The following is a 26864-nucleotide window of genomic DNA, read 5'->3' as shown; positions in this document are numbered from 1 at the left end:
TGATAGAGTCAGGTTTCTCAATATTGTCCAGGCTGGTCTCTAACTCCTGGGATCAAGGGATCCTCTTGCCTCAACTTCGCAAAGTGCTGGGATTACAGGCATGAGCTATGGTACCCAGCCCATGTATCTCTTCAACTGGCTGTTTGTTGGTATCTTTTAATATATCCTTTGTAATAAACTAGTAAACATGTTTCCCTGAGTTCTGTGAGCCACTCTAGCAAAGTAATTGAAACTAAACAGGGAGTCATAGGAACCCCAACTTGAAGCCAGTTTGGTCAGAAGTTCAGGTGACCTTGACTTGTAACTGGTGTCTGAAGCATGAGGCAGTCTGGAGACTGAGCCTTCAATCTGTGGGATCTGATACCATCTCTGGGTAGATAGTGTTAGAATTGAATTAGGGGATATCCAGCTGGGTATCTGCTACAGAACTGACTGCTTGCTTGCTGGTGGAGAGGTCTCCATATATTTGGTCACTGAAGTCTTCTGTGTTGATTGCTGTGTTGAATGAGAGAGCAGAAAAAAACCCAAACATGTGGAGTGTGTTTTCTCCCCTCAGAATTTCAAACTTGAAGGAAATGCAACATAACAAAACTTGTGAGTTGCAGCTAAAGCAGTGGTTAGGAAAATTTCACAGACTTAAATAATTATATGTATTTAAGAAAACTACATATACAATTAGGTAATTATAAATAATATATTTATATATTACATACAAATATATAATATTTTATACCAATTTTATCATAATGATTATATAAAATCATTGACCTAAGATTCTAGCATAAGAAGCTAGAAAAAGATTGAGATAGAACAGCGACCCCTTTCAAGGACCTGCTGGGCTCCCCTCAGCATGGAAATAAAGGAACCATTTTGAGTCCCTTTGAGGGAAGGTCCAGGCACCCAGCTAGCCTTGAAAAGTAAATGAGTTACCTGATAAGCAAGAAGATAGTAAAAACAGTTTCCCAAGCAAGTCAGAGACACAAGGTATTTTGGTGTCCCATGGAAAGTAAAAGATAACATCTTAACATATGTTCTTGAGTTGTTTGTCAGAAACTCCCACCAGATGAAAAATGCCAAAAGCTATCACACAGGCCTCAGATAAAGGAGAACTGAGGATTGAATTCTGACCATCATTTTTTGTTCTAAATTCCTTCCTGAGGGGCCTTGGAGAAATCATTGAAAAAAACAACATACTAAAATGGAGATAAGAAGAAATAAAATCTGAAAAGTCTAAATAAATAAAAGAAAGTAGGTTTGTTGCCAAAAAAACCTTCCTACTGAATTGAAAAGAAAAAACTCCAGCAGGACTAGGTAGTTTCACTGGTAAATTCTATAAAAAACTTAAGAAAGAAATAATTCCAATCTTACCAATCTTACTCAACTTTATAAATAATAGAAGAAGATGAGACAGTTTCCCAGCTTATTTTATGAAGTCTGCAAATCCTGATAGGAAAACCTGACAAAGACATTACAAGGGGAAAAAAAAAACCTAAACTATAGACTAATATTCCTTTTAACACTGTTGCAAAAATCCTTAATGTATTAGCAAATTAAATTGAGCAATATATAAAAAGTAGGACTTAATCCCAGAAGTGCAAGGTTAGTTTCATATTTTAAAATCAATTGATGTGGCCAGGTATGGTGGCTCACGCCTGTAATCCCAGCACTTTAGGAGGCCAAGGAGGGCAGATCACTTGAGGTTAGGAGCTCGAGACTAGCCTGGCCAACATGGTTGAATGCTGTATCTACTAAAAATATAAAAATTATCCAGGTGTGGTGGTGCACAGCTGTAGTCCCAACCACTCAGGAGGCTGAGGCAGGAGAATTGCTTGAACCTGGAAGGTGGAGGCTGCAGTGAGCCGAGATCACACCACTGCACTCCAGCCCGAGCAACAAAGCGAGACTCCGTCTCAAAAAAAAAAAAAAAAAAAAAAAAAAAAACAATTGATGTGTTGCACGTGGTAGGGTGTGCCTGTAGTCCCAGGTACTCGGGAGGTTGAGGTGGGAGGATTGCTTGAGCCTAGGAGTTCAAGTCTAGCCTGGGCAACACAGTGAGACTCCATCTCTAAAATTTTTTTTAAACAATTGATATAACGAGCAAAATAAAGAACAACAACTATATGATAATTCCAATAGATGTAGAAAAGGCATTTGACAATATTCAACACCAACTCTTGGTTTAAATTGTTAGCAAACTAGAATCAAAAGAAAGTTTCCTCGATCAGTGCATTATTTATCAGTTTTTTGCCTCTCAGCTCCAAATCAGCTTCTTTACCCTGTTTTGTGAGACTAGACCCTGTGAACATTTCTCCTTTGCCAGTTGCCACAATATTTCACTTTATCTGTAGTGGGTGCAGCAGGGACACTGCAAGTAATAGCAGAGGAAGGGGCTCTTCACACTGGTTCCAATGTGCTCTTCTTGCTCCTATAATGCAGATGTCGGAGGTCTACAGGAGACTCAGTGGGTCTCACACTCCAGTAAGTTTCACCACTACCCCAGTGGGCAACTTTCTGCTCATCAGCCCCAGCTCTCTAGCTCTGGCCCTTGGCATATCGGTGAACTTCACCATCCAGGAGCACAGCCACACTCATTCCTATAAGGCCTGAATCTCAGCTTCCAAGTTTGTTTCTGTCTTGGATACTCTCTCTAAGCCTCAGAAGTAGTAGCTTCCCCCTACATTTGTTATTCCTGTATTCTTTAGCTCAAGGACGTCTTTTAAAAATTGAAATTAATTTCATGTTTAGTGGTGAAATACTACACGCTTTCTTCCTAAGATCAGAAATAAGGCAAGGATGTCTACTCTAATCACTTCTATTTAAATTTGTAATGGAGGTGTTAGCCAGTAAAATAAGGCTGAAATAAAGGAAAGAAGGAAGAAAGGAAAGAAGGGAGGAAGGGAGGGCATAAAGATTTGAAAAAAAAAAACACCTCATTTTAATTCACATATGACATGATTGTTTATGTAGGCGTCTAAAAAATCTACGAAACGACTAATAAAATGAATAAGGAACTTTAGCAAGTTTGCAGAAACAAGATCAATGCAAAAAGATCAAAGACCTACAAATGACAAGCACATGAAAAGATCTCAGCATCATTTGTCATTAGAGAAATGCAAATTAATACCACTACACACTTAAATGGAATAAATGGCTATATTTAGAATGGCTCAAATGAAAAAGACTGACTATACAAAGTATCCTCATAAGAAAGTGAGGGCATGAAGGAAATGGAACGTTCATTCACTATCACTGGGAAAGTAAAATAGTACAAGTACTTTGGAAAACTGTTCAGCATTTTCTTAAAAGTTAAACGTACACCTGCTATATGACCCAGCCATTCCATTTCTAATGATTTGCCCAAGAGAAATGAAAGCATATGCTTACAGATGAATGTTCTTACCACCTTCATTAGTAATAGTCCAAAACAGAAAACAACCCAAATGTCCACCAACAGGGAAATGGCTAAATAATCTGTAGTATATCCAAGGCTAGGTGCTATGGCTTACGCCTGTAAACTTTAAACTTTTACCTTGTACATGCTTGCAATCCCAGCACTTTAGGAGGCTGAGTCAGGAGGATCACTTGAGACCAGGAGCTTGAAAACAATTTGTAATATATCCACACAATAGAATAATACTGAATAATGACAATATATAAATCATTGATATATGCAATAATAACATGAATGAATTTCAAAATAATTACACTAAGTGACAGAAGCTAGGCAAAAAGAATAGTTTTATATGATTTCACTTATATAAAATTCTTGAAAATGCAAATCAATCTGTCGTGAGAGAAAATAGATCACTGGTTGCTTGGGGAGGGAGGGTGGAGGCAGAGAGTGGTTGGGGGAAGGGATAACAAATGGTCATTAGGAAAATTTGGAGATTTGTAAATATGGCACAACTTATCAAATTACACAACTGAGATATATGTAATTTGTTACATGTCAATTACATTCAAGAAATTACTAAATATACAGAAGGAATAGTGGGGATGGTGGCAAAACATTGTGAATGTGCTTAATGCCACTGAATAGTACACTCAAAAATGGTTAAAGTGGCAAATTTTATGTTATGTATATTCTGGCAAAATTTTTATAAAGAATCTGTGCAAAAGAGATTTTAAAAATCAATCAAAATATATTGCTGGCTGGGCGCAATGGCTGATGCATGTAATCCACTTTGGGCAGCCAAGGTGGGAGGATTGTTCATGGCCAGCAATATGAGACCAGCCTGGGCAACACAGCGACACCTCATCTCTACAAAAAAATTTTAAAAATTAGCTGGGTATGGTGGCATATGCCTGTAGTCCCAGCTACTCAGGAGGCTGAGGTGGGAGGAATGCTTGAACTCAGGAATTCAAGGCTGCAGTGAGCTAGGCTTGTACCACTGCACTTCAGTGTGGGTGACAGAGTAAAACTCTGTATCAAAAAAATAAAAATAAAAAAGACATTGCTATCATAGGTAATCTAATCTGAAATCTTATTTAAAAACTTTGGATAGTGTCTTATTGTAGTAGCATCTAAAAATAATACAGAAAAAAATGAGTAAAGGACTTGAGCACACAACTCCACAAAAGAAAATATACAAATGGGCTGGGCGCGGTGGCTCAAGCCTGTAATCTCAGCACTTTGGGAGGCCGAGACGGGCGGATCACGAGGTCAGGAGATCGAGACCATCCTGGCTAACACAGTGAAACCCCGTCTCTACTAAAAAATACAAAAAACTAGCCGGGCGAGGTGGTGGGCGCCTGTAGTCCCAGCTACTCGGGAGGCTGAGGCAGGAGAATGGCGTAAACCCGGGAGGCGGAGCTTGCAGTGAGCTGAGATCCGGCCACTGCACTCCAGCCTGGGCGACAGAGTAAGACTCCGTCTCAAAAAAAAAAAAAAAAAAAGAAAATATACAAATGATTATTAAGCTTATGAAAAGTACTCAACTTCATTAGTCATTAGGTAAATGCAAATTAAAACAAAAATGAGATACAAACTAGAAATGCTAAAAGTAAAAGGACTGACAAAACCAAATACTGCCCAAGATGTATGGCATCTGAAACTCTCACATACCGTGTTGTTGGTCAGAGTATAAAGTGGTAGCAACATTTTGGAAAACCATTAGGCAGTATCTACTAAAGCAAAAAATATGCAGGAACTATTAAAGAGCATTGCACTTTTAGGTATTTATTTGATGACTACAAATGTCCACAAAAAGACCTGTACAAGAATGTTAATTTTTTCAATTTATTCATAAGATTCTCTCATAATAGCTAAAGGCTGTAACCAACCCAAATGTTCTTCATCACATGAATGTACAAACAAATTATGATATACTTGTGCAATAGAATACAATTCAGCAGCAGAGAAAGAATAAGCTATGATATGTGCAACAATATGGATAAATCTCAAAAATATTATGTTGAGTGAAAGATCCTAGACACAGAAGAATACTTACTGCATTATTCCATTTTCTCTGTCTCTCACTCTGTCTCTCTCTCTCTCTCTCACTTTTTTCTCCAAGATGGTGGACTGAAATCATTGTTAGCATGCCTCCCCCACTTGAAAAGACAAAAGAGTGTGTAGAGATTACTGTGAACTTTTTGTTCAAGAAGCAACACAGGAACCTAACAGGAAAACTGAAAGAAACCACAGACCCTCTGAAAGAAATGGTGGGCTGCAGTCTACACTGTGAGCCAGATGGAAAACTTAGACAGTGAACCTGCTCACACACCAAGCACACTGCTATTACAAACAGCATCTGAGAAAGCCATCATACAAAGATTCTCTATAACCAAGGAACTCAGAGTCTTCACACCGGAAATCATCAAGAGTCAAATTAGGCTATAATAAACTATAAACATTAAAGTTACATCCTTAAGGGGGAATTAAAAAATTAAAAAACACAGTTGAATGAAAAATAAACTCAAAAATACTAGAAGAAATAGTCTACCCAAGTGAGAAGGAACCAGAAAAATAATTCTGAAAATATGACAAAACAGGGTTCTACAGTACCCACAAAAGATCACACTAACTCTCCAGCAATGGATCCAAACCAAGGTGAAATCTTTGAAATACCAGATGAAGAATCCAAAAGGTCGATTGTTAAGCTACTCAAGGAGATGCAAGAGAAAGGTGAAAACCAACATAGTGAAGTTAAAAAAAATAATTCAGGATATGAATGATAAATTTTCTAGAGATAGTTACTTTAAAGAAAAACCAATCAGAACTTTTGAAAATGAAAGACACATTTAGAGAATTTTAAAATGCACTGGAAAGTTTTAACAATAGACTAGACCAAGCAGAAGAAAAAATTTCAGAGCTTGGAGACAAAGCTTTTGAATTAACCCAATCAGACAAGAATAAAGAAAATATAATTAAAAGAAATGAACAAAGTCTCCAAGAAGTATGGGATTATGTAAAATCGCCAAACCAAAGAATCACTAGTGTTCCTGAGGGAGAAGAGAAACAAAAAATTTGGAAAACTTATCTGAGGGAATAATTGAGGAAAACTTCCCTGACCTTGCTAGAGATTTAGATAACCAAACACGAGAAACTGAAATAACTCCTTGGAGATTCATTAGAAAAAGGATATCACCAGCTGGACACAGTAGCTAATGCCTGTAATACCACTTTGGGAGGCCGAGGTGGGAGGACTACTTGAGACTAGGAGTTTGAGACCAGGCTGGGCAACATAGAGAGAGCCCATCTCTACAAAAAAATTTAAAAATTAGCCTGACGTGGTGGCATATGCCTATAGTCCCAGTTACTTGGGAGGGTAAGGTGGGAGGATTGCTTGAGCCCAGGAGGTCAAGGCTGCAGTAAGCCAAGATCATGCCACTGCATTCCAGCATGGGTGACAAGAGTGAGACTCTGTCTCAGAAGAAAAAAAAAGAACACAAAAAGGACATCACCAAGGCATATAATTATCAGGCTATCTAAAATCAACATGAAAGAAAGAATTATAAGAGCAGTAAGACAAAAGCATCAGGTAACCTGTAAAGGAAAACTTATTAGACTAACAACAGCTTTCTTGGCAGAAACCTTACAAGCCAGAAAGAATTAGGGTCCTATCTTTAGTCTCCTTCAACAGAATAATTGTCGGCCAAGAATTTTGTATCCAGCAAAACTACGCTTCGTAAATGAAGGAGAAAAAAAGTTTGTTTTTTTTTTCAGATGAGCAAATACTGAGAGAATTTGTCACTACCAGACCAACTCTACAAGAAATGCTAAAAGGAGCTCTAAATCTTGAAACAAATGGTCGATATGCACCAGAATAGAACATCTTAAAAGCATAAAACTCACAAAGCCTATAAAACAATAACACATGAAGAAAACAAAGTAGGTAACAGTCAACAATGATGACTGAAATAGTACTTCACATCTCATTTAATGTTACATTTAATGTTAAATGTCAATGGTCTATATCCTCCACTGACAGAATGGTTGAAAAATTACAAACTAAATATCTGCTGTATTCAAGAGACTCATTTAATATATAAAGATTCTTATAGACTCAAGGTAAAGGATGGAAAAAGATATTCCAAGCAAATGGAAACCAAAAGCAGGCAAGAGTAGCTATTCTGATGTTAACAAAACAGACTTTAAAGCAATAATGGTTAAAAAAAAAAAAAGACAAAGAAAGTCATTATATAATGATAAAAGGATCAATCCAACAAGAAGATATTATAATCCTAAATATATATGCACCTAACTCTGGAGATCCCAGAGATGGGCAGAAACACAATAATAGTGGGGATCTACAACACTCCACTGACAGTGTTAGACAGATCATCAAGGCAGAAAGTCAACAAAGAAACACTAGACTTAAACTGCACTCTACCACAAATGGACCTAACCAATACAGAAAATTCTACCCCAAAACTATAGACCAACCTGGCTGACATGGCAAGACCCCATCTATTAAAAAATAATAATAATAAATAAATAAAAGAAAAAAGAATACACACACTTCTTATCAGCAAATGGAACATTCTCCAAGATAGAACATATGATAGGCAACAAAATAAGTCTCAATAAATTTTTAAAAATCAAAATCATATCAAAGGTAATCAACTATCAATAAGGTAAACAGTTATCTTTTCAGACTATAGTGGAGAAAAACTAGAAATCAACTCCAAAAGGACCTTTCAGAATTATACAAGTAATGAAAATTAAACAATCTTCTCCTGAATTATTTTTGAGTTAGCAATGAAATCAAGATGGAAATTAAAAAGTTATTTGAAATGAATGATAACAGTGACACAGTTATTAAAACCTCCAAGATACAGCAAAAGCAGTAGTAAGAGGAAACTTTATAGTGCTAAATGCCTACATCAAAAAGTCTGAAAGATCACAAATTGACAATCTATTGTCACACTTCAAGGAAGTAAAGAAACAAGAACAAACAAAACTCCAAACTAGTGAAAGAAAAGAAATAACAAAGATCAGAGCAGAATCAAATGAAACTGAAACAAACAAACATAAACAATATAAAAGATCAATGAAACAAAAAGCTGAGTTTTTGACAAGGTAGACAAGATTGATAGACCATTAGCTATATTAACCAAGAAAAAAATAAAGAAGATTCAAATAAGTTCAATTAAAAATGAACATGGAGACATTACAACAGCAATGTCTGTAACACAGAAATACAAAAAGACATCACAGATATACAAAAGATCATTTGAGACTACTTTGAACACCTCTCTGCACACAAAGTAGAAAATCTAGAGGAAATGGATAAATTCCTGGAAATATACAGCCCCCCATCTTCGATTAGGAAGAAACAGAAATCCTGAACAAACCAATAACAAGCAGTGAGACTGACTCAGTAATTTAAAAAATTGCCAATAACAACAAAAAACGCCCAAGGTCAGATGGAGTCACAGCCAAATTCTACCAGATATTCGAAGAAAAATTGGTATCAATATTACTGAAACTATTCCAAAAGATTGAGAAAGAGGTAATCCTCCCTAACTCATTCTATGAAGCCAGTATCACCCTGATACCAAGACCAGGAAAGGATCTACCAGAAAAAAACAAAAAACAAAAGAAAGAAACTACAGACCAATCACCCTGAAGAACACAGATGCAAAAATCCTCAGCAAAATAAAAGCAAACTGAATCCAACAGCATATCAAAAAGATAATTCCCCCTGGGTTTCATCCAGGGCTGCAGGGATGCTTTAACATATGCAAGTCAATAAGTACAATTCATCACATAAATGGAATTAAAAATAAAAACCATACGATTATCTCAGTAGACACAGAACAAGCATTTAATAAAATCTAGCATCCCTTTATAATAAAAACCCTCAACACATTATTATTTTGAGGTACGTTCCATCTAAGTATAGAAGGAAGCCACATATGATAAACCCACAACGTATATTTTAACGAATCAGAAAAAGTAGAAAGCATTCCCTGTAAGAACTGGAACAAGACAAGGATGCCTACTTTCATCATTTCTATTCAGCATAGTACTGACCAGAGCAATCAGCAAGAGAAAGAAAGAAAGGACATCCAAATTGGAAATGAGAAGGTTAAACTATCTCTCTTTGCCAATGACATGATTATACACCTAGAAAACCCTGAAGACTCCTCCAAAAGAATCCTAGATTTGATAAATGAATCCAATTAAGTCTCAGGTTACAAAATCAATGTACACAAATTAGTAGCACTGCTATACACCAACAGTGACCATGCAGAGAATCAAATCATGAACTCAATCCCTTTTAAAATAGCTGCAAAACAACAAAAACAACAAAACCAAACAAAAACCTAGGAATATACTTAACCAGAAAGATGAAAGATCTCTACAAGATGAACTATAAAACACTGCTTAAAGAAATCATAGATGAGGCTGGTTGCAGTGACTCATGCCTGTAATCCCAGCACTTTGGGAGGCTGAGGCGGGTGGATCACCTGAGTTCAGGAGTTTGAGACCAGCCTGGACAACATGGTGAAACCTCATCTCTACTAAAAATACAAAAATTAGCTGGGCATGGTGGCACACACCTGTAATCCCAGCTACTTGGGAGGCTGAGGCAGGAGAATCACTTGAACCTGGGAGGTGGAGGTTGCAGTGAGCTGAGATCACACCACTGCCCTCCAGCCTGGGCGACATCTATAAAAGAAATCATAGATGATACAAACAAATGGAAACACATCCCACGCTCATTGACTGGAAGAATCAGTATTGTAAAAATGACCATACTGCCCAAAGCAATCTACAGATTCAATGTAATTCCAATAAAAATACAAACATCATTTTTCACAGAATAAGAAACAATCCTGAAATTCATATGGAACCAAAAAAGAGCCTGGACAGCCAAAGCAACCCTCAGCAAAAAGAACAAATCTGGAGGCATCACAATTACCTGACTTCAAATTATACTACAAGGCTATAGTAATTAATACAGCATGGTACTGGCATAAAAGTAGATGTATAGACCAATGGAACAGAACAGAGAACCCAGAAATAAAGTCAAATACTTACAACTGATCTTTGACAAAGCATACCAAAACATAAATTGGGGAAAAAACACCCTATTCAATAAAATGCTGGAAAAAATGGATATGCACGTGTAGAGAAAAGAAACTGGATCCCTATTTCTCACCATATACAAAAATCAACTCAAGATGGATGAATGCCTGAAATCTAAGACCTGAAACCATAAAAATTATAGAAGAAAACCTAGGAAAAACTCTTTTGGACAATGGTCTAGGCAAAAATTTATGATTTAGACCCCAAAGCAAATTTAACAAAAACAAAAAAAAATGAGACCTAATAAAACTAAAAAGATTCTGTGCAGTGGAAGAAATAATTATCAGAGTAAACAGACAACCCACAAAATGGAAGAAAATATTTCCAAACTATGCATCTGACAAAGAACTAATAACCAGAATCTATGAGAAACTCAAATCAGCAAGGAAAAAACCCAAATAATCCCATTAAAAAGTAGGCAAATGACATGAATAGATATTTTTGAAAAAAGATATACAAATGGCCAACATCTGAAAAAAATGCTAAACATCACTAATCATCAGGAAATGTAAATTAAAACCACAATGAGATAGTATCACCATAGCCCAGCCAGAACAGCCATTATTAAACAGTCAAAAAACAATAGATGTTGGCATGAATGGGGTAAAAGGGGAACACTTTATACGCTGCTGGTGGGAATGTAAGTTAGTACAACCTGGCCGGGTGCGGTGGTTCACGCCTGTAATCCCAGCACTTTGGGAGGCCAAGGTGGGTGGATCATGAGGTCATGAGTTCAAGATCAGCCTGGTCAAGTTGGTGAAACCCTGTCTTTACCAAAAAAAAAAAAAAATTAGCCAGGCATGGTGATGGGTGCCTATAATCCCAGCTACTCAGGAGGCTGAGGCAGAGAATTGCTTAAAACCCAGGAGGCGGAGGATGCAGTGAGCCAAGATTGCACTACTGCACTCCAGCCTGGACAACAGAGCAAAACTGCATCTCAAAAAAAAAAAAAAAAAAAAAAAAAAATTAGTACAACTCGTATGGAAAACAATGTGAAAATTTCTCAAGGCACGAAAAGTAGATCTACCATTTGATCCATTTGATCCAGCAATTCCACTACTGGGTATTTGCCCAAATGAACATAAGTCATTAAAAAGACATCCACGTGCATACGTATATTGCAGCACAATTCACAATTGCATAGATATACAATCAACCTAAGTGCCCATCAACTGATGAGTGATAAAGAAAATGTGGTACATATATACAATGGAATACTACTCAGCCATAAAAAGGAGGAAATAATGTCCTTGTAGCAACTTGGATGGAGCTGGAGGCCATTATTCTAAGTGAAGCAACTCAGGAATGGAACATCAAATACCACATGTTCTCACTTATAAATGGAAGGTAAGCTATGGTTATGCAAAGGCATACAGAGGGGTATAATGTACTTTGGGGACTCAGAAAGGAGAAGGGTGAGGGTGGGCAGAGGAATAAAAAGCTACATATTGGGTACAACATACACTATTCAGGTGACGGGTGCGCTAAAATCTTAGACTTCAGCACTACACAATTCATCCACGTAACCAAAAACTATTTGCACTATAAAAACTACTAAAATGAATATATATATATATATATATATATTTCTATGCATATACAAAATAAAGTGTGTCTCTTGTGGACAGCAAAAAAAATTCTATTTATAAAAAGTTCAAGAACAGGCAAAACTAATCTTTTGTGTTAAAAATCATAACGGTGGTTAACCATGGAGGTGGAGACTGGCTGAAAGTGGGGAAAATAGGAACTTTCTGGTGTTGCCGAAATGTTTTACGTCCTGATTGTGGTGGTGGTGATGTGAGTGGGTACATTTATTATACGTATCTATTGTATATTTTTCTGTACATTCTTGTATGCACATTTTAACTCAATAATAATAATCATTAAAAATATTATTGGAATGAATATAAAGATGACAGTATAAAGTTTACATTTTTGCAATCTAAGTTTATTTTAGAAAGCAAATCTATTATGAATATTATTTCATAAAAAAGTGTAAGCCCTCAAAAAAGAAATAAAGGACTGTCCTTCCTGAAAGGACAGCTGGTAGCTTTTCACCAATATCTATTTACATCTTTTGTGCCTGAGGAAAATCATTAATAATTGACAATCGATAAATCTATGGCATGCATTACACAGAATCACCCAGGTAAAAAGCAGCTTTATAGCAAATGATCACAAATTAATTGTAACTTGAGTATCTACTCCGATCATTTTCCATCTGTGGCAAATATTTAAAATCACTGTTTTTTCCTGCATGTCTTTAAGAATTATGGCATCTCCCTTCCAATGACCTCTTAAATAGGCCTCTTATTGAATCTCTGTTTGAGATGCTCTGGAAGATCTTTGAGTGCTCCCCTTACTTTCCCCACATGCATTTTTTTGTACACCATGTAGCCTATATATGAAGTCATATTATTCTAAATATGTCTTTCCTATGTAGCAAAAGGCCACCCAACTATTTTCAAGAACTGCAGTAACAGGAAGACAGACTTATTACATACAGACTATAGGTGCACAGACATACACAAACCTATATATGTTAAATACTACACAAGCCTATATATGTTAAATACTACAATGATCTTGTCTTCATTTTTTTACAAAATGGTGAAGACTTTGTCATCAACAGGAAGCAAGTTGGTCTGCGGATTCACAGGAACTAATGCTTTTCAATGGGGTAAAACTGCTCTGGTGATCTGCATGGTTCTTCCAGCAACACATACTCTCTGTTAATGCAAGGACTCTTCTCTCTTATACAACTACATCCAATAACTTTGATTTAGCACTGTTGGAAACATTCCCCACACTGGCATTTTAAACATATTAGAATCAGGTGAGGAGCTTTTAAAAAATATTACTGTCTGGTTTCTACCTCAGACCAATTGAGTTAGAATCTTGGGAAGTGAAACCCAAGCAATTTTTAAGAATTCCTTTAAACTTTTTTCTCTTGAATAAAAAAAAAGCAACACTTCATTGCATTATTATTTTAGTATTTCCTCCAAGTATTATAGTTCATATGCATAACTTTACAAAGTCAATTTAGAGTAAGTGTTGTATCACTTTATACAAAATGCAAGACCCTGCAATTGTATGGTCGTATAATCCCCACTCCATACTTTATGCTGTAGATATCATATATGTATTATACCTACATTTACCATACCACAATACAGTTTTATAATTAATATTAATTTTAAAGTAAGAAAAACTAATTGTTTATCTTTAGCTACCTATTTATCTTTTCTGGTGCACTTTTTTTTTTTTTTTCTGAGACAGAGTTTCACTCTGATGCCCAGGCTGGAGTGCAGTGGTGTGATCTCGGCTCACTGCAACCTCTGCCTCCTGGACTCGAGCAATTCTCATGCCTCAGCCTCCCGAGTAGCTGGGACTACAGGCGCATCACCATACCCAGCTAATGTTTTGTATTTTAGCAGAGACGAGGTTTCACCATGTTTCCCAGGGCAGTCTCGAACTGCTGAGCTCGGGTTATCTGCCCTCCTCAGCCTCCCAAAGTGCTGGGATTATAGGTGTAAGCCACTGCGCCCGACCATTATTTCTTGTAATATAGGTTTGTTTGGGATAAATTCTCTTAGTTTTGTTTGTCCTTATTTCAGTTTTATTATGGAAAGATAGTTCGACCAGATATAGAATTCCAGAGTGACAGTTTTTCCTTTCAGCATTTTAAAGCTATTATTTTACTGTCTGCTTGTGCCTATTGTTACTGAAAAGTATGCTGTCACCCGTATTCATGCTTTACTATATTGGATCACTTTTTTTCTTTTTCTTTTTTTATTATACTTTAAGTTTTGAGATACACGTGCAGAACGTGCAGGTTGGTTACACAGGTATACATGTGCCATGGTGGTTTGGTGCACCCATCAACCTGTCATCTACATTAGGTGTTTCTCCTAATGCTATGCCTCCCCTAGCCCCCAACCCCTGACAGGCCCGGTGGGTGATGTTCCCCTCCCTTTGTCCATGTGTTCTCCCTGTTCAACTCCCACTTATGAGTGAGAACATGCGGTGTTTGGTTTTCTGTTCTTGTGTTAGTTTGCTGAGAATGATGGTTTCCAGTTTCATCCATGTCCCTGGAAAGGATATGAACTCATCATTTTTTATGGCTGCATAGTATTCCATGGTGTATATGTGCCACATTTTCTTTATCCAGTCTATCATTGATGGGCATTTGGGTTGGTTCCAAGTCTTTGCTATTGTGAATAGTGCTGCAATAAACATATGTGTGCATGTGTCTTTATCGTAGAATGATTTATAATCCTTTGGGCATATGCCCAGTAATGGGATTACTGGGTCAAATGGTATTTCTGGTTCTAGATCCTTGAGGAATCGCCACACTGTCTTCACAATGGTTGAACTAATTTACACTCCACCAACAGTGTAAAAGTGTTCCTATTTCTCCACATCCTCTCCAGCACCTGTTGTTTCCTGACTTTTTAATGATCGCCATTCTAACTGGAGTGAGATGGTATCTCATTGTGGTTTTGATTTGCATTTCTCTAATGACCAGTGATGATGAGCTTTGTTTCATGTGTTTGTTGGCCGCATAAATGTCTTCTTTTGAAGACAGTGTCTGTTTTTTGAGAAGTGTCTGTTTATATACTTCGCCCACTTTTTGATGGGGTTGTTTTTTTCTTGTAAGTTTAAGTCCCTTGTACATTCTGGATATTAGCGCCTTGTCAGATGGATAGATTGCAAACATTTTCTCCCATTCTGTAGGTTGCCTGTTCACTCTGCTGGTAGTTTCTTTTGCTGTGCAGAAGCTCTTTAGTTTAATTAGATCCCACTTGTCAATTTTGGCTTTTGTTGCCATTGCTTTTGGTGTTTTAGTCATGAAGTCTTTGCCCATGCCTCTGTCCTGAATGGTATTGTCTAGGTTTTCTTCTAGCGTTTTTATGGTTTTAGGTCTTACGTTTAAGTATTTAATCCATCTTGAGTTAATTTTTGTGTAAGATATAAGGAAGGGGTCCAATTTCAGTTTTCTGCATATGGCTAGCCAGTTTTCCCAACACCATTTACTAAATAGGGAATCCTTTCCCCATTGCTTATTTTTGTCAGGTTTGTCAAAGATTAGATGGTTGTAGATGTGTTGGGTTATTTCTGAGGCCTCTGTTCTGTTCCATTGGTCTATCTCTCTGTTTTGGTACCAGTATCATGCTGTTTTGGTTACTGTAGCCTTGCAGTATAGTTTGAAGTCAGGTAGCATGATGTCTCCAGCTTTGTTCTTTTGGCTTAGGATTGTCTTGGTTATATGGGCTCTTTTTTGGTTCCATATGAAATTTAAAGTGGTTTTTTCTAATTCTGTGAAGAAAGTCAATGGTAGCTGGATGGGGATAGCATTGAATCTATAAATTGCGTTGGGCAGTATGGCCATTTTCATCATATTGATTCTTCCTATCCATGAGCATGGAATGTTTTTCTATTTGTTTGTGTCATCTCTTATTTCCTTGAGCAGTGGTTTGAGTTCTCCTTGAAGAGGTCTTTCACATCCCTTGTTAGTTGTATTCCTAGGTATTTTATTCTCTTTGTAGCAATTGTGAATGGGAGTTCACTCATGATTTGGCTCTCTGTTTTGTCTATTACTGGTGTATAGGAATGCTTGGGAGTTTTGCACATTGATTTTGCATCCTGAGACTTTGCTGAAGCTTCTTATCAGCTTAAGGAGATTTTGGGTTGAGATGACGGGATTTTCTAAATATACAATCATGTCATCTGCAAACAGAAACAATTTGGCTTCCTCTCTTACTATTTGAATACCCTTTATTTCTTTCTTTTGCCTGATTGCCCTGGCCAGAACTTCCAATACCATGTTGAACAGGAGTGGTGAGAAAGGGCATCCTTGTCATGTGCCAGTTTTCAAAGGGAATGCTTCCAGCTTTCACCCATTCCATATGATATTGGCTGTGGGTTTGTCATAAATAGCTCTTATTATTTTGAGATACATTTCATCAATACCTAGTTTGAGAGTTTTTAGTATGAAGGGTACTGAATTTTATTGAAGGCCTTTTCTGCATCTACTGAAATAATCATAAGGTTTTTCTCATTGGTTCTGTTTATGTGATGGGTTACATTTACTGATTTGTGTATGTTGAACCAGCCTTACATCTAGGGGTGAAGCTCACTTGATCACGGTGCATAAGCTTTTTGATGTGCTGCTGGATTCAGTTTACCAGTATTTTATTGAGGATTTTTGCATCGATGTTCATCAGGGATATTGGCCTGAAATTTTCTTTTTTTGTTGTGTCTCTGCCAGGTTTTGGTGTTAGGATGATGCTGGCCTCATAAAATGAGTTAGGGAGGAGTCCCTCTTTTTCTGTTGTTTGGAATAGTTTCAGAAGGAATGGTACCAGCTCCTTTTTGTACCTATGGTAGGATTCGGCTATGAATCTGTCTGGTCCTGGGCTTTTGGAGGTTGCTAGGCTATTAATTACTGCCTCAATTTCAGAACTTGTTATTGGTCTATTTGGGGATTCAATTTCTTCCTGGTTTAGTCTTGGGAGGGTGTATGTGTCCAGGAATTTATCCATTTCTTCTAGATTTTCTAATTTATTTGCATGGAAGTGTTTATAGTATTCTCTGATGGTAGTTTGTATTTCTGTGGGGTCAGTGGTAATATCCCCTATACCATTTTTTATTGTGTCTATTTAATTCTCTCTTTTCTTCTTTATTAGTGCACTTAACATTTTTCCCTTCATTTCACTTTGGTGAATCTGATTATGTGTCTTGGAGTTGCTCTTCTTGAGGAGTATCGTAGTGGTGTTCTCAGTATTTCCTGAATTTGAATGTTGGTCTCTTGCCAGGTTGGGGAAGTTCTCCTGGATAATATCTTCAAGTGTGTTTTCCAACTTGGTTCCATTCTCTCCGTCACTTTCAGGTACACCAATCAAACATAGATTTGGTCTTTTCACATAGTCCGATATTTCTTGGAGTCTTCGTTCATTCCTTTTCATTCTTTTTTTTTTCCTCTAATCTTGTCTTCACACTTTATTTCATTAAGTTGATCTTCAATCTGATATTCTTTTTTCCACTTGATCGATTCAGCTATTGATACTTGTGTATGCTTCACGAAATTCTCCTGCTGTGTTTTTCAGCTCCATCAGGTTATTTATGTTCTTCTCTAAACTGGTTATTCTAGTTAGCAATTCCTCTAACCTTTTCCCAAGGTTCTTAGCTTTCTTGCATTGGGTTAGAACATGCTCCTTTACAGAACAAGCTCAGAGGAGTTTGTTATTGCCCACTTTCTGAAGCCTACTTCTGTCAATTCGTCAAACTTATTCTCTGTCCAGTTTTGTTCCCTTGCTGGTGAGGAGTTGTGATCCTTTGCAGAAGAAGAGATGTTCTGGTTTTTGGAATTTTCAGCCTTTTTGCTCTGGTTTTTCCTCATCTTCATGGATTTATCTACCTTTGGTCTTCTATGTTGGTAACCTTTGGATGGGGTTTCTGTGTGGACAGGCTTTTTGTTGATGTTGATGTTATTCTTTTATTTTTGTTAGTTTTCCTTCTAACAGTCAGGCGCCTATTCTATAGGTCTGCTGGAGTTTGATGGAGGTCTACTCCAGACCCTGTTTGCCTGGGTATCACCAGCAGAGGCTGCAGAACAGCAAAGGTTGCTGCCTGTTCCTTCCTCTGGAAGCTTCATTCCAGAGGGGCACTTGCCAGATGCCAGCCAGAGCTGTCCTGTATGAGCTGTCTGTCGGCCCCTGCTGGGAGGTGTCTCCCAGTCAGGAGGCGTGGGAATCAGGGACCCACTTGAAGAGGCAGTCTTTCCCTTAGCAGAGCTCGAGTGCTCTGCTGGGAGATCTGCTGCTCTCTTCAGAGTCAGCAGGCAGCAACATTTAAGTATGCTGAAGCTGCGTCCACTGCCGCCCCTTCCCCCAGGTGCTCTGTCCGAGGCAGATGGGAATTTTATCTATAAGCCCCTGACTGGGGCTTCTGACTTTCTTTCAGAGATGCCCTGCCCAGAGAGGAGGAATCTAGAGAAGCAGTCTGGCTACAGCAGCTTTGCTGCATTGTGGTGAGCTCTGCCCAGTTCAAACTTCCTGGTAGCTGTTTACACTGTGAGGGGAAAACTGCCTACTGAAGCCTCAGTAATGGGGGACGTCCCTCCCTCCAGCAAGCTAGAGTTTCCCAGTTCGACTTCAGACTGCTGTGCTGGCTGCAAGAATTTCGAGTCAGTGGATCTTAGCTTGCTGGGCTCCATGCGAGTGGGATCCGCTGAGCTAGACCACTTGGCTCCCTGGCTTCAGTCTCCTTTCCAGGGGAGTGAACAGTTCTCTCTCGTTGACATTCCAGGTACCACTGGAGTATGAAAAAAAAAACTCCCACAGCTAGCTTGGTTGGTGTCTGCCTAAATGGCCACTCATTTTTTTGCTTGAAACCCAGGGCCCTGGTGGTGTAGGCACCCAAGGGAATCTCCTGGTCTGTGGGTTGCAAAGATTGTGGGAAAAGCATAGTGTCTGGACCAGAATGCACTATTCCTCATGGCACAGTCCCTCACGGCACAGTCCCTCGCAGCTTCCCTTGGTTAGGGGATCATCATGTCTTTTTCTTTGGCTACTTTTTTTTTTTAAAGGTGGTATGGTTGTTTTATTCATTTGTACTTAAACCAAGCAAACTAGTACTGATGTCATTATGATACAGCAAATAGAAGACCACTGTCTATAAATATTAGCATAATCAACCAGTTAAGGGCTATAGTAAAACACAGAGCCAGAGGGGCGGACGAAATTAATGAAGTATGTTACAGCTTAATCCTTTACCTTAATAATTAGGTTTTTAACAATAAGTAAGTCCAGGCATGGTGGCTCAGGCCTGTAATCCAAGCACTTTGGGAGGTGGAGGCGGGTGGATCTCAAGGTCAGGAGTTTAAGACCAGTCTGGCCAACATAGTGAAACCCATTCTACTGAAAATACAACAGAATAGCTGGGTGTGGTGGTGTGCGCCTGTAATCCCAGCTACTTGGGAGGCTGAGGCAGGAGAATCACGTCAATCTGGGAGGCGGAGGTTGCAGTGAGCCGAGATTATGCCACTGCACTCTAGCCCGGGCAGCAGTGTGAGACTCCGTCTCTAAATAAATAAATAAATAAAATAAATAAATATAAAAATAAGTAAATCCTCCCAATCACAGAAAATAGGAATATACCTTCACCACATCAATTTGTACTTTTACTTCCTATTCTTGAGGCTAGGTTCTAAATCCTAAAGATATTCAAACTAGTATTATATCTACTTATCTATAGCCAGAGACAGCTTCTATCATGTTGTCCTTAGCAGCCAAGGTTATTAAAACCTTTTTTCTCCAGAAAGATCCCATAGGAAAAAAAGAAACCTCTCTGATTTGGCTCCAATCATACCCCACGCTCCACAACATCGACTTGATAGGCATAAAGGAAACAAAGATATGAAGGCAGAACACGTGGTTTCCAAACAAGAAAAATCCTATGAGGGAGGCAGGAGGGGAGAGGAATGATTCAGCCAGTGACCAGACTGAAATTGAGTAATATCAATTTCACTCATCTTTACGTATCTTCAGGCTGCATGTTCTTGGAATAGGTTAGGAATAAATTCGTGGTTTGTGGAGTACTAAAATACCTAGTCGTCTCCTGTATTCCACTGTAGCTTTCCTCAGCAGTTTCCAAGGCAGCCTCCAAGTAACTGAGAGAAGAATTTTGCTGGAACTGCGTGCAGGACTTGCAGAGATTCCTCTCCATAGCTACAGAAGGGATTGTTTCAGGCCTGAATGTTCCAGGATTGGGTGCACCAGGTCTGAGTGTTCCAGGAATGGCTGCTTTAGGACTGGCTGTTCCAGGTCTGGTGCTCCAGGCTGAATTGCTCCAGGTTTAGTTGCTCTGCATTGAAAGTTCCCAGATGTGCTCGCCAAGCATCCTTGGGGGCAGGAAGAATAGAGGCTGGGGTAGGTAGGTGCTCAGGCCTTTGGAGTCACACCACTCTTTGGGCAGTTGTTTTTCTGCCACCTCTTATATTTTATTCTCTGGTTCTGGAACCAAGTCTTAACCTATTTGTAGCTAAGATTCAGGATGCTGTAAAGTTCTTGCATCTGCTGGAGACTGAGGTATTTCTGTCTCTGAAATCTATCACTGAGTACACATAGCTGGGTGGAAGAGAACACAGCTCTGGTCATCTGTTTCTTGACCAGGACTTTGTCTTCCTTTTTTGCAGTGCTCTTCTCTGCAGAAGTGAGTTGTCTGCCTTTGGGACTAGTGAAAGAATTAGGGCTGTCCAGACTCTGTGTGAGGCATCTCAGCAGAAGATATATGCAAGGATGGATAGTTTGTTTCAGGCCCACAAACCACAGACATTGATGAAGAGTCTTTACAGTTGGATGCTTCAGAGCAAGGCAGGCTTTGGGGACAAGCTGGATGCACACTCATGTTATTATTGAAAAAGGGGAGGAAAAAACTTAAGAGCTGGACTGTAAAAAAGGCTAATGCTTTAAGACTTTTTTTTCCTGGAAGATGTCAGAGGAATATGACCTCCAGAAGTGAAAGTATGAAGAAGTTGGGATGAAGTGAGTTCCCCCACAGTAACAGAAGGCAACCAGCTCAGTTCAGCCCTTTGGCTGCTTTTAAGTTTCTCTTCATCTTTGGCTTTCAGCAATTTGATTATAGTATTTTCAGGTGAGATTTTCTTTTTTTTGAAGATAGCGTCTCACTCTGTCACCCAGGCCAGAGTGCAGTGGTGCGATTCTGGCTCACTGCAACCTCTGCCTCCTGGGTTCAAGCGATTCTCCTGCCTGAGCCTCCTGCGTAGCTGGGATTACAGGTGCACACCACCATGCCCAGTTACTTTTGTATTTTTAGTAGAGACGGGGTTTCACCATGTTAGCCAGGCTGATCTCCAACTCCAGACATCAGGTGGTCTGCCCGCTGTGGCCTCCCAAAGTGCAGGATTACAGGCATGAGCCACCACGCTGGGCCAAGATTTTCTTTGTATTTATCTTATTGGAGTTCATTACGTTTCTTGAATATTTAAACGTATGTCTTTCACCAAGTTTGGGCAATTTTTGGCCATCATTTTCTTAATTATTTTTCTGCTCCATTTCTCTCTCCTATCTTTGTAATTACAAACAGTTTGGTCTTTCAATATTGTCCTACAAATCAGTAAGACTCATTTTTTTCTTAGTATATTTGCTGCTTTTTTTTTTTAAGATTGCTTAATTTTTATTGATCTATCTTCAAGTTCACTGACTCTTCTTTATCTCCAATCTGCTGATAAGCCCTTCTAGTGAATCTTTAGATACTGTATTTTTCAGTTCTAGAACTTCCATTTAGTTCTTTTTATAGAGTTTCTATTTTTCTGCAAAACATCCTATCTGTTTATTCATTATGAACATATTTTTCTTTGCATCATTAAGCAGAGTTAAAAGACTTGCTTTAAATTCCTTGTCTGCTCATTAAAATCTGGAACAACAATGATGGTTGTTCTACATTGTTACTTTTTCTCTTGAGTATGGAACACAGTCTACTGTTTGTCCTCATGTCTAGCAATAGTTGAGAATATCTTAAACATTGAAAATGATGCGTTGTAGAGATTCTGGATTCTGTTATGTTATGCTGAAAACTATTCAATTTTTGTTTTAGCAGGCAGATATATTGGCTGAACCCAAACTCCAAATTATGTTTTGCCTGCATAGGCAGGCAGCAGCTAAATCGCTGATGAACTATTTTAGCCTTAGTTTGGTTGCCTGAAGTTTTCCCCATCTATGTTTAGGTTAGGGGTTAGTCAGAGATTTTGGCAGTTTATATGTAGAGGTTAGGCCTTCCCTTATATGATTTTCTCTGTTCTGGAACATCTCTTCCTTTTTTCTTTTCTTTTTTTTCTTTTTTCTTTTTTTTGAGACGAAGTCTCACTCTGTCACCCGGGCTGGAGTGCAATGGCACAATCTTGGCTCACTGCAACCTCTGCCTCCTGGGTTCAAGTGATTCTCCTGTCTCAGCCTCCTGAGTAGCTGGGACTACAGCCATGCACCACCACACCCGGGTAATTTTTTGTATTTTTAGTAGAGATGGAGTTTCACCATGTTGGCCAAGCCAGTCTTGAACTCCGTACCTCAACTGGTCCACCTGCCTTGGCCTCCCAAAGTGCTGGGATTACAGGCGTGAGCAACTGCACTCAGCCTGAAACATCTCTTCTGACTTACAGCCATTGCCCCAAATGCTGTCCTTTGATTCTCCAAAAAGTAAGAATGCAGATTTCTTTTCAGACTTCATCCTCTTTGAAGAACTGAGTAGGCCCTGTTATAAAAGTGGAAACTCACCCAGTGTTACTCTCACAGTCTTCCAAGGGCTGATTACACTACAATTTCTGCCTCCTTGGTCACTCTTCAATTCCTCCAGATAGTTGCTTTTATATTTTGTTCAGAATTTATAAATGTTATCTACTGGAGGGCTGATCCAATAGGAGCTACTATGCCATTTTCAAAAGCCATTGCTACTTCGAAAGGCTTTCTAGATGGTTGAGTACTGCTCTATCAATCTCAATGATGTGAGAAGTACTTAGGCCATCTCAATCATCCTTATCCTTCTAAGTTAATCTAAGACAATGGTACCCCTGCACTGACCACTAAGAAAGCATATATCTTGAGCCACTCATTCAACTATTATAACCTGGGACTTGGTATCTAGTGATTTCAAATCTAGTGATCATCACTGGGCTTTCATATTTTCCCCCAAGCAGCCAATACACTCTATTGAACTAATATTTTGACTCACTGGGTGGAATAGCCACCTTCAATCTTAAGCTCTATTCTGGCTGGTGATTGGAACCCTCCTACTCTTGGACAGAATTTCAAGTTGCCCACTGCCTACCTGTAGTGGATTCACAAGTATTATCTGACTCTCTATCTACTTGTTTTTAAATCTTGTGCTAACAATAGCTGCCCTTGATTACAGATAAACTGTAATATTTATGCAGCTCAATATCCCCTCCTGCTGAACCTCTGTAACCAGCTTCTCTTAGAGCTTTCTTTGTCCAAATAGATGAGACCAGTACCAAGCTTCTGTCTTTTCTCACTGAGTTAAATGCTATATCTCATTAATAGATTCCAAAGTTGGAACAATAAAAGATTTTAGAGAAGTAGTGGCCTTTTTAAACATCTCCGCAAAACTGAAAAATAGAAAACAAAACGATCCAAGGCTGTTAGATATTAAACTGTATCCAGAACAAATTCTGACACTACAAGAATTCATTGTTTCATTCCTTGAAGATATTTATTTAGTACCTATTTTGTGCAAGGCATTGTAGGAAGATACAAAGATAAATTTCATAGGATTCTGTATTCTAGAAACTCATAGAATAACAGGGGTAAATTTGTTCATGAATAATTATGGAATAAAAGGGGTTAAGATTCATAAGTAAGGGTCCAATGTTATTCCTAGAATTGTTACCTAAGTGTTTTGGTTGACATTTCTTAATTTTAACTTCAATCTGTTTTAATACATTTTTTTTTTTTTACATGCTCAAGGGCCTTATCATTTTGTGATCTAAGTCAGGACTCTTTAGACTATGCGTTCTTTAACATAATCAAAAGTTTTAGAGTCCTTTCAAATCTATTAATTTAGATAACTCCTGTAAGAACCTAAGTATTGCCACAAATTTAAAAAATAGGAAACAGAAGTCTGGAGTGTTTAAACTTAATACTTGCCTAAAATCACTCTGTTAGAAAGAAGCAGAGCCTAAATCATGATTCTAGGTCTTCTGATTTTTATCAGCCCAATGCTTTTGCTAATGTTATACCTGATATACATCAGAGAAAAGAAAGAGATGCATGGAGAAAGTTATAAAGAAGGTAAAATGTACCAATTTTGTCAAGAGGTCTGAGGAAGTAGGAAAGGTATATGAATTTGGTCATCATAAGGGCAGTGGTGAGTTAGTTGCAAATCTCTTTCATTTAGTCCAATTAATCAATATTCAAGTTTTAAATCTAACTCTTCAGTAAATATTCAGATTTATTTATTGTCCTCCATGTAGGACAGACACTTCATGGTCTGATCCCACTTTACTTGTCCAATATCATCTCTCCATATTTTCTACCTCATAGTCAATAATCCATACATATTGAGCTATAGTTACATGTTGCTTAACAGTGGGAACATGTTCTGCAAAATGTGTCATTAGGTGATTTTGTCATTGTGTGAACATCATAGTATACACAAACCCAGATGTTACAACTTATTACACACCTAGGCTATATGGTATAACCTGTTGCTCCTAGACTACAAACCTGTACAGTATATTACTGTATTGAATACTCTAGGTAAATATAACATAATGGTAAGTATTCATGAATCTAAACATATCTAAACCTAGAAAAAGTACAGTAAAAACATGCTATGAAAGATAAAAAATAGGCTGGGTGTGATGGCTCATGGGACCACCATTGTATATGTGGTCTGAAGTTAAACAAAATATCATTATGTGGCACGTGACTGTACATATTCTTTCCCTCCTTGAGAATACTCCAAGAGAATGGAGAGAATGGGCTTCCCATCTCTTTTCTCCTCTCTACTTAGCATAGTTGCTATCTATTGAAGGAAGCCATTCTTGACTACAACACCCCAGGATGGCTTAAATGCCCCTCTTACATTTTTCCCATGATATACCTAAGCTTACTCCTTTTCTGGCATTTAATACAGAAATATTATATGTTAATTGCCAATTTAGCTTCTTTGAGGGCAGGATAGTCCCTGTCATGGTTGTGTTTCCATAACTTAGCACAGTGGCTTTTGCACAAATATTTGTTGAGTGAATAATAAGGATTATAAGGAGTTTCAAAGCAACAAAATATTCTAATCTAACCTCAAGAGCAACAATTTTGTTTATAGGTCATAGAAAGCGTATTCTGATCAAAACCCCAAACACAAAACTATTTAAACCTATTTAAACTTTGAACTTCTTTTGCAAGGATATTAAATCTGATCTTACCATTTCCTTTTTTATTTTTATTTTTTGAGACAGAGTCTTGCTCTGTAACCCAAGCTGGAGGGCAGTGGTGTGATGACAGCTTACTGTAGCCTCGACCTCCTGGGCTCAAGCAATCCTTCCTCTCAGCTTCCCGAGTAGCTGGGACCACAGCTGTGAGCTACCATGACTGTTAATTAAATTTTATTTATTTATTTATTTATTTATTTATTTATTTATTTATCTATTTGTACAGACAGGGTCTCACTATGTTGCTCAGGCTAGTCTCAAACTCCTGGGCTCAAGTGATCCTCTGGCCTTGGTCTCCCAGAGTGCTGGGATTACAGATGTGAGCCACTGTGTTTGGCTGACCTTACCATTTCCTATGAGTAATTCTGCTTAAGTATAAATGTACCCACAATTATACTTCCATAGCTACAGCTCTAGAAGAACTGCATGAAATCTGAGAGATTTCTGTAATCATGAATAATTGTTTGAAATTTTAAATACTTCTAGCTTAGATCAAGCAAAGCAAGTACTTTAGATAACCATAATTCTAAATTCTTAGTATTGAGAATTTTGCTGATCTTCACTGTGGATTACAAAAGTGAGTAAAATCATAGAATTTTCAAGCCAGCACTGATATAGGAAGAACTTAATGAAATATTTGTAATGGTAATAAATAGTATGGACCTCAGGATTTGAAGGGCCCAGTGAGATAACCAGGTTCATCCATCTAGTGTCTTTTGTATAAGTATTTAGTTCTTTTGGAGTATTTTTTGGAGTTATTCAAATTGGTTAGCTGGGCTTTGAATGACTATAGAAAAGGGACCATGGGGTTATAGAGATGGACTAAGTATATCATCTGTAAGTGAGAAATGCCGACTCACACACTCTTGGCATTACTGTCAACCCACCTTTATTCAAGGCTTTCATGAAGATATACTGTAGGGATGATGCTTACAAATGCTCTTAGTACCTACCATATTATAAAAACATTTAAAAAAATTATGCATGCTTTTGGACAACAGCAATGCACTGAATTTAATTTGTACGTAGAGAATGGATTCATAAACAAGTTTATAAACTTTTTAAATAAAATTGTGTTTAACATTTATCATTATTAAATTGGTTCAATTTCTATGAAATTTAGTGGAATTTAAAGTCACTTACTTGGCCTTGCAGAGGTAGTATTAAGAGCTCTATAGATTAGAGAACAAGCTAACTCATTTTTCTCAAATATCTTCTCCATTCATACTCCAAATGATGGCATTATAGCATAAATATAAAGGAGTACAGCATAAGTACGTAGGGATATACAAAAAACATTTTGGGACTGAACTGGATATGATACCATTGGTATCACTTAAATGCAATCCTGTCACT

At 38.0% G+C, this 26864-nt stretch overlaps 1 protein-coding gene and 1 pseudogene across 1 annotated transcript in view; both read right to left on the bottom strand.

Moving 5' to 3' along the window:
* Nucleotides 1-26864, bottom strand: part of INVS (inversin) — a 198059-nt gene that overhangs the window by 106334 nt on the left and 64861 nt on the right.
* LOC101011855 lies at nucleotides 19580-21274 on the bottom strand (annotated as a pseudogene).

This window comes from Papio anubis, chromosome 13, assembly GCF_008728515.1.
Source record: "Papio anubis isolate 15944 chromosome 13, Panubis1.0, whole genome shotgun sequence".
Lineage (NCBI taxonomy): Eukaryota > Metazoa > Chordata > Mammalia > Primates > Cercopithecidae > Papio > Papio anubis.
Note: the sequence above shows the minus strand (reverse complement) of the source record. Positions and strands in the feature narration are given on the sequence as shown.